Here is a 22,878-nt window from a genome sequence, read left to right as displayed (position 1 = left end):
AGGGCGTTGAGGCATACGAAACAGAAGCGATCTGCCGCTTTACGGCGCTGCTGCCGACTACTGGAGAAAACAAAAATGTCTGTGGTTGGCGGCAGCTGTGCGCTCCATTCCCCAGTTAAAAACAACAACAACGGGAGCGATAAGTTGGCGACAATCTAATTACTGTTCTGTTCGTCGATGTATCTACTCCAGCGCTCTAGACCGGAACAGTTGTACGGCGCCCGTATTTTACACCACAACTCTTCTTTAGAACACGGAGACTTATAGCGCTACATTTCCTATGTGGGCAACCTGAGGCCAGCATGGGGCTAAGCTGAAGACGAGTGCTGCCTGAACCATCAGATGACGCTTGTGTTCTGACCGATTGAAAAAAAAGTTTCAGCCGAACAAAAGGTGTCGTGTCCAACCTGTATACCCCCGGCCCGGCCTCAACTAAGTGACGTATAAATCGAGCGCCACGGCCTTGTTACGTACAAGATGATATTTCCATTACCGTCAAACCGAGTACATTGGTGACTTGGACACTCAGCCGGGTCCGTATTGATTTTTCAATGTTTTCTTTTTTTTGTTTTTTTAATGATTTCATGTGCACATCGTTTTTATAGAAATAGAAAGAAAGAATTTGAAAAAAGCAAATGATAAATTAGCCAAAATAACAGTACTAAAGAGTGTAGTATTTAGTGGAGTTATTGGTGTTTTAACCTTTTGATATTTTACACTGTATTGGTATTTTGGCAGACAAAATACTATATCGGTGTTGTAATAACGCACATATTCGTCAAGGTTTGGTTTCTTTTACTGCAATTATGTTCTACAGTTATTTGTTCCGTTTCCAAGTTATCGTTGACAGTGGAAGCCTGATTAGGTACATAACTACGCCTCAAACTTACTGCCAGAGATCGATTGCCCATTGAACTCGCCATGTCATATAGCGAAGTTTTCTGAAACATTCGGAGGCCGGAGTTATCATATTGCAGCTCAGAAGATTTGTGCCTGCTTTTTACCAAAGACCAAAGAATTAGGTAACCGAATACCACCGAAATCTCATTGAATTTTGAAGGGCGATATAGTTTGTCGCACATAAGAGGAGAATATGAGTTTTATGCTGAATACACCAATTAAGCAAAATGTGTTAATTAATCATTTGATTATTGGTCTTATGGGCCATATTGATATTACAGGATAGACGACAATTAATATTAGAGGCCAGACTAATTTAAAAATGGGTTGTGGATTTTATTTTGTTTTAATCAAAGGATTTTGGTGTTTTGCCCGATATAACAATTGCTCGCAAAAAAATAAAAACGAAAAAAACACGCCTAAAACTTTTCCCACAATGACCATTAAAGAGTGGCGTAGTTTAGGGCAAGTGCTCACTTGTGTCATCGGTGCGCCCACCAAGGGTATGGTGCCAAGATAGCTACGATATGATTAATACAACGACGTCACTATTCTAACCGTCAAAAAGGACAGTGCTGGCGACGACCCATTCATATGCCCACCGGCTGCACTACTGCCTTCAAAATGTGCGGAACGCATGAACAAAGAGAACTGCCAAGATGTTCTCCCATCGACTTGTGTTTGTGCCTCACTAATGCTAATGGTAAGCTTAAAACATACATTTGACACTAATCCTGGATTTCACTCTGCCTTTTTAACCTTAAACTCTGGTTCATGATGCCGAATGTATACGATCCTCACAAGATTTTCTCAAAGTATTGTGCAGCACTGACGTTACAACTCTCTTCTGTGGTTTGGCGTGAAAGCTTGTGAAGCGCATTAGCGGCTTCGGCTGGGATTCCGGTACGCTCAGCAGAAACCTCCATGCTCGAATATTTTGATGGCTAAAAACTGTAAAATGTTTTATTTGGCCTTTTTGTTGAAAACGTAAATTCGTGCCCTACATATTTAATAGAACCCACCATAACCACTAGCGGAAAATCACGAAACACACACACTAACATTTCATCGACAACCTCTTAAGAATCGCTGTTCCTCTCTTCACCACATGCAAAATATTTTGCACTTCCCGACCAAGAGATCTAAGATCTATTTTGGCTAAGGCCGGAGCGATTGCCGGACAGATGCACACCCCCTCTTTTTGCCAGTATTATAGTCTCCCATATCCCGTGGCGGTTGGTTTCGAATATCTTAGCAGCCCCTGAATACTTCCCACACGTTTAAAGGCAACTGCAGTGACACATAAGGGATAAGAATGCGCGAAAAGACAGGGTGTATGTGTGGGTTTGGCAATTCCTCCAGCCTTGTCAAATATGTCCTGAGAAAACACAGACACACACACGCACCCATGTACATGCACATACGGACAACTTTTTTAGCGTTATAATATACAGGGCTTGCGTCGCCATTTTTGGCACCAATTTGTTTTTCGAGAGAAAAACGCAAAAAAAATTATCTTGTTTTTTCGGGCGACAAAACGCGAAACGTGTCCGCTTAATATCGTATAAAACCCATCACTTTGTCGGAATTTTTTTAAAATGGACTGGCTTCTAATAGTAATTGACGTCAATACTGCAATTCAGGCATGGCACTTAAAATCCTTATTAAAAACCTAGTTATTTTTTAAATCTAATTAGTCTACCTATTATGACGATTATACCTTAATCTAATGTCCGCCGCCTGATAAGTGCATGGTGGGCACAGAATGCGCCTAACTATCACACCCCGTTTTTGAAAAAAAAAAAAAGCTTAAATGGAAAGCAACATCCTTTATATATTTTGCGGGATAATCGAAGCACTATACACAATAAATACATATTAAGAAATACGTCTCCATGAGAAAAGGATTCAGGCTTTACTTAGATTAGTTGCGATGCGTTCCAGGAAACAATGCCTTTCACGATCAAGCACTGACATACGGTCGTCATCTATTAGGTAACTCTGGAATATTCGAAATAAATGAATAACTGGTGTACTTGCAGTATTTGAGATATCATACGTACCTACTATCCATAAAAAATGGTGGCTGAAAATAATTACATTTATTTATATCTTAAAGAAGGACGCGCATGGGTGGTGCAATTGCGACACAATGACACAACCCATTGTGACACATTGTGACACAATGGATGGTGTCATTGACACAATGGGTGGTGTAATTGACACAATGGGTGGTGTCATTGTGCTTTCTCGCCAAAGAGTAGTAACACGTCGTTGGAGCCCACACTTAAATGAGAATGTGCGACCAAGACATTAGAGCCATCTGACTAAGACTGGCTGCCTCAGAAGTCCAATGTAATTGAAATGAATTTCTGTATCTTTAAAATATCTTCAACATTGCAATATTTTTTGAGTATCTAAAGCTCTCTTATGTGGCTTGCTTCTTAACTTGTAATGGAATGTGGGGTTTTCGAGTAACGCAACCGACTGAGAAGTGCGTTTTTTGGGTTTAGTTATGATATATGTTTTGATATAAATGACTGTAGTACTGCAGAGAAGCAGAAACAGCAATAAGGGCACTAGAACAGTCTGTATTCCAAAATTTGTTTTCCAAACGGTTTAAAACTGGACAACAAAATGCATGCAAATATTTTTTAATGCTCAACTTTATTCAGAAACATGAAGGCGCCTTGTTGCAATTTTCTTTGAAGGGACAACAGCAGGCCTTGCTTCCGGTGCCGGCCACGCTGTCCGATTACAGTTTTCTTCCTGAAAGTGAAGTATTGATTTAAAATACCCAAAAAATTGAAGCCTTAGACTCGTTCCATTCTCTCGAATCTGGGTACACTCGTTCATGAACTGCATTACCTAATAGGTTCCTGCTTTTTCCTAAAATTTTTTCTAATTTTTCGTGCATGCCGTATGTACGACAAGATAATAGAGTGTGCACTAACACTTTCATCTCAATTTGGACGATCCACGTAAATCAGCTGCTCAACTTATCGTGCTAAAATTTACCACAGATGTGCCCGAAGGTCGAGGAGGCTTTCAATAAAATAATGAAAAGATTAACTCACCTGATTAAATCACGCAAAGACAAAAAAAAAATGTTTTTCCCAGTATTCGCATGTTTACTTGGATAATACTTTGTCACTCAGGCGCTTCGTTGGGCAATATGAAGTTAATAATAGTTAAACCAATCGTATTTTTAAATTTAAGAAACTTTTCAGTCGTTATAAAGGACAGAATAGCCCGCAGCGATTTTTAGATGATTTAAAAAAAAAGGCTTTAGCGATAATATTTCCATAGACAAAAGCGGTTTTTCTTCTTTAGGCTACGGAGCGTTTATGTATTTATCCTCTCAATAGTTGTCCCCCTTAGGGCACCTTTGTCGCAAATCCCAGCGCAATGCTTTGAAAAACTGATTTTTGAGGGCTGCCCATACTGAGATCGATGCCTTATGAAACGCAAGGTAGATATGCACATTAAGTGGAAGGCATGCGTAAAAAGCGAGCAATAAATCGGGAAAAATATCCATTGTGAATAGGAGAGGTGTGTGAGGAGTGGATAATCATTGTTTCGTATGTTCTCTTATGCTAATATTTTACGTGAAAAGTTCAAATGTACCATTAACAAAATAAGACTCAAATGTTTCAATGTTTGGGTTTCTTTGCTGAAATAACGTAAATCCTTCAACCATGTCACTCGAAGGGCAGCGACAACAACAACGTGACGAGTAGTGAGATTACTCCATCCCAAAATGCCTTTAACAGATGACATTAAGCTTTTTATCGATGTTCATACTCCTGTTGCCTGCGAAACTTTACAGAATGATGTGTCGCGCATAGTTTAGCGGTGTAATGTGAATAGCCTGAAACTGAACCCTCACAAAACATGTCTTGTTCCTTTACAGACGTTGAAATGTATTATATAAGAATTATATATTAAGAAAACTTCAATCAAACGCAAGTCTGTTGTAAGAGGTCTTGGCGTTAATATAGATAGTGAACTGATGTTTACTTCGCATGTGACTATCATGGGCAGCGCGACACCGATGTTGGGACTGATACCTCGCATAATTCAGCGATTTGAAAACCCTGCCTGCATTCTGAATTTTATATCGCTTTCTTTTTACGTCAAGGCTTGAACTTGGTTCTGCAGCTTAGAATTCTTTGTCAGAAACGCAGTCAACAAAAATTGAATGTGTGCAAAAACGATTAATACGCATCGTTCACGACTGTCAGCGCCGCTTTTATTTTATTACATGTTTCTTCTAGATAAGCTCTTGCTCAGGCCATTGTCTGACTAGAACAGAACATGGCTTCATTTTTTGTAACAAGATATAGTAAATGGAATTAAAAAAAATTATTCGCTATTATCCAATCTTAATATTCACGTTCTCTCCCGTTTGACTAGGAATCACTCTACTTTTAATGTCAACACCATACAGATCGTCATCCTTGTCATGTTCTTTTTGCTCCAAAGTGAAGCCCTGGGGGGTTTTTTTGGGCACGCAAAAATAAAAAAAAATTATTTTCTAAAATTAATATTATTAGTAGTATTAATTTTATTATTATTAGTTGTATTATTATTATTACAATATTGTTATTAGTGTTAGTAATGAAAAGGATGAACTTCACACGCTCTCCTGCGCCGTAGTCTAGAGCATTCGGAGGCCGTGGCTTTTTCATTAAAGCTTGATAAGGTTGAGCACAATTTTCAACCTAGGCAAACTAATTAAGCGATCCAATACCAAATGAGCCTGTTTTACATCTGGAAAGGTGCGTTACTAGTTCGCTTCCATGTAATTTTGTGATGCGTGTTGAATGTAAAAGCCTGCTTATGACACTAGCCGAACAATTGAACTCCTTTAAACTCCTAGACTAAGGTCATTCATACTGAAACCAGTTTAATGTCACCCTGTCTAAACATCAAATCACATACTGTTTCTCTTTTTGAATCCTAGTCATCAAAGGCCGACATGGTAGATAGAATCCTATTTTTAGTTGAACATAATATTTACCGTTTCCTGGCTTGCCGGATGGGTGGTGTTTTCCTGCACACGTTAAAATAACACAGGTTGATATCAATATAGTAACCAAATAATTGTTCTAGCTACTCATTATTCAATCTCAAATGGAAGAAATATTGTACTAAACCGAGGAGAACTTAAGAACGGCTAATTTTGCTAAATTGATCTATCATTTAAACTACCGTGTATCATGAAACTTGGGGTTGGATCTCAACATGATATCCTTCGGGCGTCGTTTGTGCTGAGTGATATTTTGTATGCTTAAATACTCGTCGATGGGGATTTCATTTGAAATGACCAGCAAGCGTATAAACACGAAAATGTTTCAAGCATTGTTCTTAACATTCCTTGCTACAAGCGCACAAAAAACAACTATTGCGGATATATTTTTTGGTTTGCGAAGAATGAACATACATTGGTGTTTGAGCACTTTTAAAATGAAATTTAGTGCCTTTCCTTATAAATATATTACGACAATAATTATTTGTGCACTAATATCTAAATCTGAGCACTATTTTGAGGTGCTTATACCACAATATCGAATTCTCTAATTTGTCTAACAACTGAAACGAACTCAGGCCTTGGCTCATTATGATCACACTTCTTGCGTAATGGTTTCTTCTTCGGAGTTCTTGTCTGCTGATGGTATCATAATATTGGCTCTGGTGCCCAGTAAGGGGATTGGTACTAGTCCCGCCTCGGAGCTGTCAAGCACTTTAAGAGTCAAATACAATCTAAAAGCTGTGTTCTCTATTTTGTGTTAAAATCTCAAACGGTTCTTAATTTGAATATCGCGCTTTTCCTGTTCAACTCTCCCTTTATAAGTATTGTTGCTCAACTTGAATTGTATGAAAAATCAGCGAGAGTAATATATGAAGATGAAGAAACACAAACTGTGATACAAAGTTAAATTTTAGAAGCCCTGCTCAAATTAATTGTACGAGAGCGATTCTGAGGAGAGGCTCCTTATTGGGAGTATAAAAATCTGCGTAATTACAGTCTTTGTTTGCGAAACGGAAGGTAAGAAAGGTCCACCAGAAACAAAAGGAACTGCTTGGGAAGTAGCTTCTCTCGCATCTTAAATATCAGCAATAGAACAATCGAGAAACGTACCGTATGGACAGGAATCCACGCAGCATTCCTTGCTTCCAAAGTCATTGAAACCTTTGCCACATCCTTCGTGTTTCTGGCATTCATCAGTGCTGTTGTCAAAGTACCACGTCCAACTAAGTAGAGCATCAGGAGTGCAGAGCGACTCAAAAGGTGGTGCTCTGCAGATGCTTTCTGCAGAGGGTTTTGAGAAGAAAAATATCATTAAAGGTAATTAATAAACCAAATTTGGTGTTATATTTCTTTTGCAAGATTACACCGCTCGCTGACCATAACGTTTCCGCGAAATTTTGTGGTTATCAAAAAAAAAAAAAAAAAAAATTCGAATATTTTAGTGTTTTAATGTTTTTGTTGATGAAACGGTTTTCACGTATACGCCGCTTTGTCACCCTCTAAGTAAGTACTGACTCAGCCATTCAAACGATTTAGCAAAATTGAAAATGCTGGCGAAAACTTCGAAACAAAAATTCATATTGTTCCTGCGTCCCGCCAACGAAAAAAAAAAAAAAAAAGAACAGTGATGCAATTTTTTCATCACACAACGATATAATTATTTTTTTTACAGTAGAAACAAGTCATTTCAACACTTAATGGCTACAAATTAGTGATGCAAAACTATCGATAAACCGACTATCAATACTGACGATAGTTTTGGAAAAACTATTGATAGTGTCGCAGATCTATCGGTAGTCGACTATCGATGAACTATCGATTGTTGTTCGATAGTGGACTATCGATAGTACTATCGATAGTTTTTTTAACTATTGATGGCCAGATGTTTGGGGACTATGGAGAGTATCGATAGTAGTATTGATAGTTTTGTACTAGAGTGAACAAAATTGCCGCTCGCCTCCTTTTCTCCTCTCTGAAAGCTTACTGAAAGCTGAACCAAAGTTGGATTGGTAAGTGCTTGGGCTAGTTGCTGTTCCATTTGAAAAAATAAAGCGAGAAAAAGTAAAAAGGGAGAGACGTAAACTACTAGTGTCGGAAAACTATCGATAGTAAACCTTTTATTGTAAAAGCTTGGTCTGCTGGGCAAGTTGGTACTGGACATTAATATTTAAAAAAATTAAAAACGGCGATAGCAAGGTTGGAAGCATTCAATAAATTTTGGTTGCCAGTTAGCGCTTGTCCTGTGTGCTTCTTCGTCTTATTGTCCCGTCTTTTTTGCAGTATGTTTAATATGAACGCTAGAAAACTGTCGACAGTACTATCGATAGGTTTACGATAGTCGACCATCGATAGGTTTACGATAGTCGACCATCGATAGTTTTGCGACAGTCGATTAACGATAATTTTCCGATAGTCGACAATTGATAGCACGGTCAATGGTTTTTTTACTATCGATAGTGAGAATTTTGGCGACTATCGATAGTATTATTGATAGTTTTGCACCACAACTACGAATACAATAAATGTACTAGAGCATGGCAAAATAGAAAAAGCAGTTTCTCCACAATTCGCCCGCTTTCTTGATGTGTTAAGGGCAAGCACAACTCAGCTACACCTTTAAACTTTACGCTGATGTAACTTTTCTCTCGCATGATGACAGTGTGTGCTAAACAGGGCGAAAAGCGCATCCCTGCGCTTACAATGAAGGTTTATATTTGCCGGATAGAGAAACTCTACTATCTGAAGTTTACAAAAGTAGTGCTTTATCGAGGATTCAAAGGAAGGTCTATAGTGCCAGCCTTGTGGGACCATATATATTACCAGTAAAAGAGGCTGCTATGCATTCTTTTAAACCTTGTCATTGAATACCTTCGAGAAAAAAAAATACCCACCAAACTGACGGAGAGTTATCCTAGGGGAAGGAAATATCATTGTTGCCAAAAGAAACATTGCATGACACTGTGAAGTATTGAAGCACTGCCTGGGAAAGATGTGGTTCTGTACGTGTAAGAACGTCGATATTTGCTGCATACCACTCTAAAGAGTGGTGTTGTCTGACATGCTCTTGAGTAGTGTTCGCTTAGCGTTTTCCAATGCCGTGCTCCAGAAAGGCAAATTAACTGGGACAGTTGCAAAAGATGTGAAACCGGACTCAAATTAGACAGCTTTTGGCTCATTTATAAGAAATTGTGTGGTTGTTTTATGTAGATTCGAAAGAACATAAGGGCTATTGTAAGAGATTTACAACGGGGATTGAAATCGCAAACCTAAGCATACGATTTTAATAAGACAAGGAATATACAAGCGTAATAACGTGGGAAACAGACTTACCAGGCAGCAGCGCAATAACACACGCTGCTGCAGCTAGCAAGCAAAGGGTTGCGATGGCTGCATTCATCTTGGACGGTAGACGTGAATGATGTGGTTACAGATTTTAGGATGGCTATATATAGTTCTTTGCTGGCGTAGGGACAGCCTGAGTTCAGTAGATATTTTTTTTCGAGGAGACAATATCTTTCACATACATTGTTCTCAAAGACAGTCGTATGGAGCAAAGTGTAACAATGGATATCGCCCTACGTAAGATGGTGACAAACATGTCTGCGTCACAAGCAGCGGGGCTCTTGTCCACGTATTGGGAGATCATTTTACAGTTTTATTTTGTGTTTTCTTAACAATTATGAAAATTTTCAGAGACAAAATACAACGATAGCATCAGAACACAAACACAGGCATATAAACTTTTGTCGAGGTACATGTCAAATTGTATTAAAATTTAATGGCAATACCTGCCTGCGCAAACAAGATAATCCTAGGTTATTGAATTTGCCAAGAATATAGAGGGTCAAGCAAAAGCTTAAGGAGTCTACCTTTTTGTTATAATTTGTCTTCCAATGAGTGTTCAAAGCTAGTTTAACATTATTCGAACCTTTAGGGCAGCAGGTACAACACTCCTATTCAGAAAGGAACTTTGAATGTTTGTAGAAATAATTTCTGATCCCTGAGTTTTTAAGTAGTGCAGATATCTGAAACTCAGAAGAATGTTTACACTATGTGCAGTCAATGTTTGTAAGCATCAAGGTCTGAGATGAGACTGAGGAAATATTCACAACGAATACACTTCCTTTTCTACTCCTCAGAATCTATAAATGTTATTCAATTTTTATTGGACCAGATTTAAAAAAGGGGCGAGAGTTAGACGAGTGCTATCTTCAAGGTATATTTACCAGTCTTGTCGCACATTAGGTGTGAAAATAATTTTTATGCTGAAAATACCATTTAAAAAAATGTGTTACTGAAGCTTTTGATTGTGGGTTTCAGGGGGAAATTGATATTTCCGAATAGATGGCTGATATTAGAGGCCCAACTAATTTAAAGATAAGTATTTTTCTAGATATTACTCGAATGATTTTCGTGTTTTCTCGCCCGATATATCAATTGCTCGGGAAAGGAGCGTGCGGAACCTTTCACACAGTGACGACTCTCTTACGGAAATGGCATATCTGGAGTTCTATAAAAATATATGGCTTAATAAAAACATTGGGCACATCTTGCCATCTAAAGCGCATCAGTTTATATAAGTCATATCTGGCTAGATATGCCCAATTTTTTATATATACATATATGGGTCTGCGAAATAGGGGTATATCGGCCTCTCATATAAGTCCAGATATTGACCAATCAAATAAGGCAACCTTTATATAGATTGTTGTTTTCTACAAATATCTACAAAAAGTGACTTCTCATTTGTATAAGAATAATACCAAAAATACCAATTGGATATTGAGCATGTAGCAACTGTTATTAATTTTTACGTAAACAGCGCTTTACTCCACTCCTGATTTCGCTCAACTTAATATCCAGGAAAAGCAGGATTATCGACATTAGAGTAACGAATGTCGATGAAACGTTAATGTCAACGAAACGTTTGTACATGAAACGTGTATCCACGAGAACGTGGCAGTGAAACGTATTATCACGAAACGCAGGGAGAGTAAAAAATTCAGTATTCTACCTGCAGTTGTGACATGATATCAGACGGCCGATGACAGGTGACTGCTGGTAGAATTTCGGAGAAATTATTTTCCCGGCTGCTAGGAGATAGACGCGGCCTAATTCTAAAGGTAATTTGGAAGAGTACCTGTAGGAAAACTATCAATTGTCTCGAAGTAGGTTGCAGCGCATTTACGTTGATGATACCGGACTTGAAAGGTGTAATCCGAGTTATATGTTACACGGGCATGACAACCACTCAAACACAAAAACGAGAAGGAAGTTTCCGTGAAGATTCAGCACGATGTAGCACAAGCTGTCATTTGTAGAACCGAACACTAAACGCATCGCAAGAAATTCTTGGGCTTCTTAGAAAAAATCGCTTGTTGCCGATATGCGAATGAGACTTTTTTGAAATTACTGCAGAAGCAGAGTCTGCAGTAGCTACGCAGGACGCAACACATGCCAAACTAGGTCCGGCAGCAGGCATTCAGTGATTGCCAAAGACTAATGCGTCATCCGACACACCACGCGACCACTCTTCTGCCATTTCCTGTCCACAGAGAGCGGATTCAAGGGATAAAAAGTCTACCGCTGAATGGGTCAGCATGGGCGCACACTGTACCATACTTTCAGATTAGGAATAGAGAGGAAAGGAAAGAAGGAAAGGCCGAAACGGGAGTGCACACACAAAAGGCTTATCTTCTGGGGCATCTCAACCACGACCTGGTCCTAGTCCCAACAAGGACCACAACGAGAGAATTTGTCACTTGTTCCCAAGGTGCAGTGAATGCTGTGTGTGGCCTAGGGCTTGAGGCAGGTGCCGTGTTCTTCTGAAAACACGCTTAGTGTCTTCCTTGCTGTCAATATCGAGTGAACAGGACAGCTCTATGAACTCCAGCTTTTGAACTTCCAAAGAATCTGTCCAGACCAAAATATATATTTTTACATGAAAATCTAAGCGCGGCTATTTTTTTCGCACGATGTCCAGACATACACACACTTACACACACACACACATATATATATATATATTTCCGAATAAATTTCAAATTATGTGTAAACTGTTAGGTTCGCGCTTTAAAACTTCAAATTTGTTTTACGAAAGAGTTACACATGAAAGATGCTACGGACAGCATATCCTCCGACTTTCAACACACGATGAATCACCGAAGCTCGCAAACGGAGCGTTTGCGAACGCGCGAACGGTTTTTCAAAGATGCTGCGTAGGGTGGGAGCAACGGCTTCGCAGCCGTTCAAAGGGAAAAGGGTTCGGTACGACGAAGTAGCGTCCTGCATCTTCAGTAAGCTGACGGTGCGTGTTTCATCTTTAAATTTAGCGGGGAAACTTGAACAAAATTAGTTTCACTGCTAGATTTAGCGGAAAAATTGACGTCACGTGACATAAGCACCAGTTTAATTTCCTGCTAGATGTAGCGGGGCGGTTACACCATTGCCGCCGGCGACGCCGACAACGCTTAACGTGGAAACGGGCGCCTAAGAGCTGCGATCTAGAATCCATTATTTGATTAACTACCTTTCCGATCTTATGCACTTCGTCATATTGTAACACGTCAAAAATACAACAAAATTTAATTTGTCCTTCAATCTTCAAAATGAGCAATTGATAATTGGTCCAAATATCTGGAATAACTTCAATTAAGGATGTTAATAATAGTTAACCAATTACATAAGACTCGTGCAACATTGATAAATCAGCTAGTGTCTTCGCAACTACATATAACTTTTTGCTTGCACCGGGGGATATATTTTTACCTTATATGTCGTGAACGGGTTATATGGCAGCATTCGAACTTTTATACAGCGATATATGGCCCTATTTGCACGCATATATGGCGAGATATAGCCGTATTTACGCACCTCTATGGCCATATGTGGCAGTATTTACCCACTTTTATGGCAATATGTGGGCGTATTTGCTTCCCTATATGGCGGTATATGACCATATTTCACTTCTTATAATAGCATATATGGCAATATATAAAACATATCGAGGCGATATATGACACTTTCGTACGGGCTGGAACAGTGACGCTGTTGTTTAGGTAAAGTCTTCACTTCTGTCGACGGTGCGCCCACCAAGGATGTGCTGTCAAGATAGTGACGATATTATTAAAACGACGACGCAACTATTTTAACCGTCAAAGTGGACAGTGCTTGCGACGACTCACTCACACGCCAAACTGCTGCGCTACTACCATCAAATTATGCAAAACCCATAAAAAAAGAAAACTACTACAATGTTATCTAATCGATTCGTGTTTTTCTTTGCCTCACTAATGCCAACGGTAAGCTTGCAACATACATTTAACACTAATCCTGGATTGCACCCTGCCCTTTTTAACTTTAAACTCTGTCTCCTGATCCCGAATGTACATGAACCTCACATGATGTTCTTAAAATATTATGCAAAAACGACATTAGAACTCTCTTCAGTGGTTTAGTGTGAAAACTTGTGAAGCGCAATGGCAGCACCGGCTGGATTTCCCATTCTCGCAGCAGAGACCTACTTTTTTGAATATTTTAATATCTAAAAACTGTGAAATTTCTTTATTTGGCTTTTTTGTTGAAAACTTAAATTCCTGGATTGTATTCTTAATGCAACTCACCACGTCCACTAGAGGAAAATCATCAAATGAACACACTAACACGTCATCCACAACCTCTTAAGAATCGCTGTCCCTCTCTTCACTATACCGAATATATTTTGCACTTCCGCATCAAGAGGTTTAAGTTTTATTCTGGACAAGGCCGGACCGGTTTCCGAAGAAATGCACAAACTCTCTTTTCGCCGTGTATTAAAGTCTCCTATGTTGTATGGTGGTTGCTTTCAAATATCTTAACAGCCCCTTGATACTTCCGACGTATTTAAAGGCAACCGCAGTGGCACTTAAGGGATAAGAATGCGCGAAAAGACAGGCTGTATGTGTGGGATTGACAAATTCTCCAGCCTTGTTTAATATGTCTGAGAAAACACAGACACTCACACGCACCCGCGGCCGCTTCCATCACATTTGCACATGCGCACGTACGCACAAGCACATATATATGCACAGAGAGGTGCATGTATGTACGCACGGACGCTCTTATGCACGTGCGAAGGCACGCAAGCACACGAAACCAAAGATCCTGGTGCTAGAACAGTCTCCATGTAATCTTGGTGGCAAGAGTAGCCTCAAGTACGCCAGTCGTTTTAGGATATGACGCCCTACACACACACACACACACACACACACACATATATATATATATATTGCTTTTTCCGGAATGCGTTTGTGTGCTGTTTATGTTTAAAAGAAGTTTAATAATAGCGTACTTAAACGGTTTCCGCACGCAAAGGAATACCTTCGTTGCCAGGATCCAATTCAAAACGCGGTTTGAGTTCGTCGCTCGCTTACTGGTGATGATGCTATTACTTTGGGTATGCAAACCGGTTCGTAGGCTATTCTAACACCTGCTTGTGGGTGGTTCAGTAATGTATAATGTAACACCGCTTGACAGATGGGCTAGAAATGTAAGCCGTTGTGAGTTCACAGTGAGAATTGATCGGTTTGATATTAGGAGGGAGGGGGGAATTACAATGCCCATCGTCATCATCATAATTTATTATCCTTGAAGGCCGGTGCGGGCATTACACAAGGAGCTTAGGGTTATGGTAGCAATGGTAGTTTGGTAGGGCGTTGGCGAAGGATAAAGGTAAATTTGAAGAAAGATAAAAAGCGCAGGCGACCTGGCGGATGACATCCATATGTCATTCACCAGCTGATCTGGGACATGTATAAATGCGATGGTTGTTCAATAAATTTCAAGCTGTATTAGAGTCTTCGTTGTTCTGTCCTATGTTTATTTTTCCTATGTCTCAGGGTTACTATGGAGGAAACTTTTAATTACTGTACGAAGTTAGTTGGGGAAACAATAGGCCCCATCGTCTAGGTGTGGTCAAAGTGGGGTCGAAATTCGCCTCGGGAGTAAAAGCAGTAATTCATTAAGACGCAGGTTAGGGTGAAAGATACGGCGAAGGAAAGGCAGACGGGACACTCGGCGCATTAACGAAAGTACGTGCAGGTTACCAGTTTCGCGCAATCTAGATATGCTTGTGAATGATGAATAATCAGGAAAAATAAAACGCAGAGCTATGTTTTGGATATAATCAAGTTTTTTTAACTCGGTGACATTGCCACGGGTACCATGCAGATAACTTCCGAACACGCGATGCGTAAAAATACTGCGTAACTCAAAGAGATCGATTGCGGTTTGAAGGGAACGTATAAATCGGTTTGGTAACTTTTCGCACGGGAATTCACTGCTAACGTGCTCGAAGGTCATGGATTCATTATTTGAAAGTATAAATACTGGTTACCTCCGGAGTCGAAAGGAATAAAATAAAAAGCAGGCTTTGTGCACAAAACAACTATCGCGAAGCGTTTTTTTTTTAATCATCAGAATTTCGTTTTGTTCTTAACATGGCATTTATTAGGACTGAAACGTTGGTGACTTGAAAAGAAACTAGAATCGGCTTGCCTGTTCTTCACTTCATATGGCTCAAATAAACGGCACAGTGAGACAAATTGCTTTTTTAAATGTAAAAGCAAATTTTTGGGAAAACATAGGTTTCGATTTTTCGCGATTTACTCGAGAGAGCCAATCTATCCATAATTCTGGTGAAAGCTTACGCGGCCTTGGGAGACCCCTGTATTAAATACCAAAGCGATGCATTAAAAAACACGATTTATGCGATCACTTCAATCATCCATTCATTCATTTGACTCACGTGCTATTGAGTACTAAAAAAAACAACTATTCATATCGTTTTTGTACTTTGCAACATTAAAGGAGGAAGGAACAAAAATATGCAATGGTTTTCTTAATCTTAAAAATTATATTTCAACGATTTTGTTATGGAGCTTACAAATGTTGGTACAGTAGCTTTATAGAGCAGGATATTTTCTTTATTTGTTTTAACTTGCTTTATCTTGTATCCAATAATGATGACCAGATAAATTGTCGCTCTGCTCCAACATAGTAAGGAATTTCATAAGATAATCTCGCTGTCTCGGGGGCATTGTGCATAATTCTGTTTTCACCTTCTTGGGCGAAAACAAGATTGTTTCTGCTCGCTGCCAGGTGCAGTGTAAAGAATCATTGTTGCGTTGAACCTTGTGACGATTGCTTACGCTGTACGTGGCAGGCGTTGCCGCCTTTCCTGTTTATTTTTGATGATTTTTTTTATTACAGTTTGAATCAGCATAAAACGAAAATATTTATACAAAAAAGTGTTTTCAGCGACTGTCAAATTTTTTTACACTTTGTATCGTGTATTCCTTGAAAAACAATTGTTGTTTTCACTTGCGTTTGCGCGATGTGTTAAAAAAAATGATGTATGCGGTCTGTTCAAACAACCATCGACCTATTTAACTCATGCGGCGGTAATGCGTGCCTAAAACGCAATTCTTACATGTTTTTGCACCTACACTGTTAGCAAAAATCTAGATATCTAGGAGTGTAAACCGTAGTCTCTGGGCGGACACGCGGAATTGTTTCAAAAATAACCCCTGGAGAAGGGGAACAAGGCGACTAATTACAAACACAAATCTCTATACACAGTTAGGTGACTGGAGCTCGACCGAAAAAATCTCTAAACAGGTTTTATCAGCTGCCACCAGTCTAACACCAACAAGGGTGAATGGTCTGCCTTTTAAGGTTGGAGAGGTCCCTGGTTCAATACCAGGAGTAGGCTGATTTTTTTCCGGTTGCCCGCCAGTCACATAGCTCTGTTTTGAGATTTGCGTTTTTCCTTTGTCCACCCTTGTCGCCTTCTAAGGGATTATTATCGCAATTGTTGTCCATTTCACGTGCATCTTTGCATTAATTGCATTATAACCCCAAATGGTGTTGGTTTTACACGCAAGGCTTGGTGTATTATATTTACACGCGAGGTCTCGCGTAAAATGAGCATCTTTGAACCTGTACTTCGTTCGGCGATCATAGCTGGCTCGTGGATAAAGAAGCCTAGCTCTCCAGACGCACTCACGACCCCGAGGGGCGCATAAAGCATCAAGGGACAGCGTAATGGTCATTTGTTATAATCATATAATCCTCATTCCAAATATTTCACACCCAAAACGCCGTAAGGAGACGAGCAAGAAGGTTAAATGATTGGTTCTATAATGTACAGTTTAAGACAGAGAATTTCCAACGCTCGGAAATATTCTTTCCGCCATGGCAGGCAACCGCCGAATGCTTACTTTGAAATTAAAACGTTAATTTAGCTTTACGACAAATTCCACCAACCACCTGAATGAATCAGAAGCTTGTAGATTTCTAAATAACAATGGGTATTAAGGCGTATTGAAACAATGTTCGTGGGAAAAGCGATTCCCTTTACAATTAAGAGCTCTGAGGCAAACAAATGCGTAGTTTTAATTTATTTATTTTAATTTATAACTTTTATTAAGTACTGTGTACAAGACTTCTGCCCAGTTTACTTCCGACAAACGCCGGCGTGCATCGTCCACTTCATCGAGTTTGGCAAAGCAGGCTGCCCGTCGGCCTCGTCTGTTGTCTGTCTAGGTAGATAAAGAATTAAGACCCGAGAGCCCTTTACCGATGCGAATAGAAAACGGCGATGTCGCTTATCCATTAGACTTAAATGTATTTTGATAGAATACGTAGTGCTACCAAAGACAGCGTGATGCTTGAAAAAGCACTCTGCTGTTTGCGGAGGACGATTCTAACCAGCCACGTTCCACACCTGTGCAGTATTTCAGACTCTAGACTACAAAATACTCTCAGCTTACAAAGCGTAATGATCATGAATATAACTTCACATAAACATTGTGTCCAGCGATACTTGCAAAAGAAACAAAAAAATGGCCTCGCTGTACTGTTATTTTTTAGGAAGGATACTTGAGTGAAAAAAAGTTTCAGCTAGGAAACACCTTGCGATTCTATGTCACGGAAAAGTTCCTGCACGTGGACTCAACATCCAAGCTGAAGCAGTCATTGTTCTTGTAATAAAAGTGACTCATCCTACGCCTGAAACCTACACGCACACAATGCAGTTTCGACAAACGCCTGCTTTATTGGAGGCTTTAGTTCACGACCATAAAAAATGTAATAACAGCTGGTGCTGCAACACCGTCAAAGCCAAACTGTGACGTACAGTCGCAGTTAATTTGATGGCGACTGCACATCGTCGTCCACTAAGATTCCATACAATCCTTGCAACATGTAATGCAGTGTATACCTTTTCACCCTCCGTCGCATGGGCGCCACCATCTTCGGATCACGTGACGCGGCCGCCATAAGGTGGCTTCAAACCGTCGCTCTACTGGGCGCGAAAAGTCCGTGCTCCGGAGCGCGAAAGCTTGGCGCTCCTTTCACTAAACGGACAGGAGTGCCACCGGAGACTGACTCTCGAGCGCGCTTTTCGTGCACCGAGTACTTCTCGGAGCGCGAGTGACTTCTTAGCGATCTGTGACGTCACGTCCACAAACAAGATGGCTGCGCTGTTGTCGACGCCATTTAGACAAAAGGCGTAGCCGGTTCGCTGTCTCGGCCATTTTAATGGCACCTTGGAATATGGCCTATTGTTTGTAGGTGGAAACTTGCTCTGATTTTTCATCGTCGAATGTTTTTTTCGTGTGTGTTGCTGTTTAATTTTGTTGTGACATTATAGCTATCATTTGTTTTTTGTCTGATTGGTACGCGTTGGTGATACGGTGATACCTCAAAACGCGGAGGGAGTTGTGTGCTGCGAGGAAGATTTTAAAGTTGGTGGGCCGCAGCTACGACGGCAGTAGAAGTGAGCCACCACGCCTGGATCCCTGTTAATAAAGCCTGCTCCGTTTGAAAAACGACAATGCAGCTTTACCCGCTTCATCTTAAAATCGCCTCATTAATCTATGTATAAGCGTCCCTGCCGCCGAGTTCACACTGCTTCGCCATAAGGGGGGGAGGGCGGGATAATATTGCCATTTAACTTCCCCCCCCCCTCCGCACTTTGAAATAAAATCCTGGCTACTCCTCTGCATACTACTGACGGGGGTAGCGCACATTTTTGTAGCAGACCACTTTAAATCCTCTTTTTGAACCACACCTGTCAGCGTCACCCTGTTTTGGTAAAACTGACCTTGTTTTCCCGTTTCACTTTCCAAAGTACTGCAGTGTGTGCTGCAAGTACTGCAAAGTGCTGTGTTGCTTTGCCAGAAATTCGCGCATTTTGACTGCTCTCGTTTTCCCGCCCGTTTTAAATTTTCGTCGGCTCGAAAAATAGATAGGAAAGTGAGCTTTAGCCTTGTTGGCCAAATTTGAACGAGTTACTTTTCTAGTCGAAAAGAAGGTTCGACTGTCATTTTGTCATTGAAAACAGCCCTTTTTACAAATTCGACAGAGGCGAAATGCGTCGCCGTCGTCGATTTTATAGAGTGGATCGGGGAGTACACAAAAATTGACGAGAAAATAAAGCTGACGGCCTTATAGGGTACCTTCTAAATGTTCTCGCTTACCTTATCTAGAAATTGAAATAGAAACTGGGAAATGACGTTCGGCGGACGTCGATATGACAGCCGCGTAGTGGACAGACGCAGTAGACAATATTTCCAACATGGCTGCCAGAGCATCATTCGTGTCACTCGGGCCGATGATGAAGATGTCATTAGGTGTGTTTTTTGACGTGCTGGTTGGTATTACAATTGAAAACGAGCGTGTTGGTTAATAGATACAAAACTTGAAAGTATAAAACAGAGAGGACGAGGACGGGAACAGGACATCTTTCATGAAAAATGTCCTGTTCCCGTCCTCGTCCTCTCTGTTTTATACTTTCAAATTTTTTGTATGGTTGGTGTCTTCGTAATTGTGAAAACGTCCGCGGGTGTATTTGTGATCAATACACTGAATCTTACACCCTCAGGGATATTGGTGACTGCTTATTCCTTGCGGAGCGTGCATATTATTGTGAGTTAGTACAAATCGGGTGTATTTTACCAACAAATATTTCCCAAATAACCTTTTGTTAACAGTGTAGCAACACCTAAGCAGGAAGGAACAAAAATAATGCAATGATTTCCTTTATCTTGAAGCTGGGATCAGGACAATTTTGTTTTCACTTATTTTAGAAAGGCTTGATCAGTAGATTGATAAAAAAGTCTTAATTCGTTTTGTCTTATATTATCCAGTAACCAATATTAATGTTCACATAAATTGTCGCACAGGTCTGCCAGGGGAACAAATGTTGCGTAGGATATTCTCGCCGCCTCGGGGGCAACGAGCATTATTTTGAGGTCGTCCTTTCGGCGAAAACAAGCTTTTGCTTTGCTCAACACCACGTGCAGTGAGAACAATAATTGTTGCATTGTACCTTGCGGCACTTGTTTACGGTTTACCTGACAGACGTTGCCCCTCTCGTGGTTATTTTTGACGATTTTGTATTACAATTTGAATCGGTATAAAATGAAAATATGAATACAAAGAAAAGTGTTTTCAGCGACTGTCAAGTATACTTACACGAAAAACTTATCGTGTATTCCAAGGAGAACAGTGGCTGGTTGCGCTTGATTGAGAACTATAGGTGCACGAAATTTTACATTCTGTAAAATCGTTAGGCTCAGCTTTGTTTTACAGATTGTTTCCGTTAAAATATCCCGTTCTGAAGACAGGAGCACACCGGTCCCACCACTGTCCTATGTCGTGCCACGTCGAACAGACACCTTGTCGGTGTTGTTGTCTGAGCTGTGAGCCTTTGTTCGCGAGTCGGGGGGACAGGTGGTGGAACTTCCGGCAGAGGAGGGTAGTGTGCAAGGCCGGTAGTATCCCTTGCTTGCTTGCAGTGGGATGCTTGCCTCGAAAAAGAGTGTTCTCATGGTCACTATTTGTAGAAAGTGACGTGGTTTCTTAAAGTGTATAGTTTATTAATCTGATGATTACACTTTGAACATAACGACGGAAGAACTTCGCATTTTCTCTGGTCCGCTGGACCCAGATCGTCTCTCTCGGCAATCGGCGGGGTCCCTCGGGGAGAGTTGCGATGGTTTCTCTACCACAGAGCCGAAGCTCTCTGATGGTGTCGGTACCCCCAGTGCGGGCAAAGACTCATGGCGTCAGGAGTCCCATTTTTATGTGTCTTGGTAGCAATGAACAAACCACAATACCTATGCGCCTTTCTGTGTTTCAGTATTCTAAAAAGATCACTTTAATGCAATCTACTAAAGCTTGCTTGAGTGAGCTTGTCATCCAGGCACATTTCGTCATTCAGCTTAGACGTATAAAGGTAATAACAGCGCAATAACAGGTATTGAAGTTAAAAGTCACCCTGGGAACCGAGATTAGCTAAAACTGACAAGTGTTCGGGAGGGGTATTAATTTACAATTAAAAACCACTTTCAGTTCTTCCCTTGACGCACTGCATTTTTTAACATGCCACGTGTTAAATAGTTGCTCGCTTTTTCCTTCAGGATTACGATATATTGCACTCAGGCCCCATATATATATAGCGGCAGGAAAATCTAGTAAAGAAGCCGTAAACATAACACATTTCGTGTATAAAATAAAACAAATCGTTTTCACATTACTTATTTTGAATAAAAAAAAGTGGATTCACCACTTGAACATGAAGTAAAAGGCTTTAAACTAAAGTTGAATGAGGAGTGGTGCCAATAATGGCGTGAAATACCTGATTGAGAAAATTATGGATCATCTCGTAAATTTGAAGTATATAAAGCCCTTTCGGCAGGGCGAAATGTTTGAATCTGAGCTATTTCTTGTGTAGCCTAATGCTTTTCTTAATATGCTGTCTCCTGAATTGAACGTGTAAATAGTTGGCCCACGTATACACAGCAGTACTTGACCTGTAATAAAATGTTACCTTCCCCGTGTGTGTGCGATTTTGTCAAATGTTGTATCGTCCCTTAAGTTCCAAAAGCACGACATCCTAGCAATAAATTAAGCGGCACTAAATTATTGTTGTCTCAATAAATATACGATCAGGACTCTGAAGTTAATTGTCTGTATAGCCTTAATTTCCGATAAAAGTATTACTCTGATTCACTTTTAGGCACATGCAAACACCATTATAGCGGCATAGAGTAAACTGGTATAAACTTCCAATATGGCAATACCTATTGTATATGACTTGCTCACATAGGTTACTATCCAAGGATTTTCTGAGGGCGTATGCAAGTAGATCTGGTTGGAATAAAAATCTCAATCTATTTTGAACGATTTTTGCTTTTGCGACCAAAGAATATGCGACCGCTCGGAGACCTTGACGTCATCATGTCGTTCTTTGATTTCCGCCCGCTGTCCTTATTGAATTGAAATTAAGCACTAAGGTTCAACGCCAAGTAAAAAAACTTGAAGCAATGCAAGCACTTCCATTTTTTTTCCAGTTTCCTACTGGTTTTTATTATTATTATTATGTACATGTATATTACAAGCGAAATTGTTTTTATTGCATAATCAAAATATTTGAAATAAACGTCATAACAGTGACACAGAATCGCACACACACGGGGACTAAATGATCTGGTAACATATTATTATAGATCAAGTACTGCTGTGTATACGCGCGTCATCTGTTTGCACGTTCAATTCAGGAGACTGCATATTATTTAGATCATTAGGCTACACAAGAAATAGCTCAGATTCAAACATTTCGCACTGCGAAGGGGCTTTATATACTTCAACTGTACGAAATGATACATAATTTTCTCAAGCATGCATTTCACGCAATTTTTAGCACCACCCCTCACTCAACGTTAGTTTAAAGCCTTTTCAATATTACCTCATGTTTTAATACCGAACGCTGATTTTTTTAATCCGAAATATCCAGTTTGAAAAAGATTTGTTTTATTTTATATACGAATTGTGTTAATTCAAGTAGAAGTTTGGGCTAGTTGGTATTTCATGATTAAAGATTAAAACAGCGCAAGGAC

At 40.0% G+C, this 22,878-nt stretch overlaps 1 pseudogene; it reads right to left on the bottom strand.

Moving 5' to 3' along the window:
* Window positions 1-3,571: 3,571 nt before the first annotated feature.
* Window positions 3,572-9,332, bottom strand: LOC120849260 (annotated as a pseudogene).
* Between the last annotated feature and the right edge of the window lie 13,546 nt (window positions 9,333-22,878).

This window comes from Ixodes scapularis, unplaced genomic scaffold, assembly GCF_016920785.2.
Source record: "Ixodes scapularis isolate PalLabHiFi unplaced genomic scaffold, ASM1692078v2 PGA_scaffold10__122_contigs__length_95168666, whole genome shotgun sequence".
NCBI classification, from domain to species: domain Eukaryota; kingdom Metazoa; phylum Arthropoda; class Arachnida; order Ixodida; family Ixodidae; genus Ixodes; species Ixodes scapularis.
This window is presented reverse-complemented; position numbering and strand designations above follow the sequence as displayed.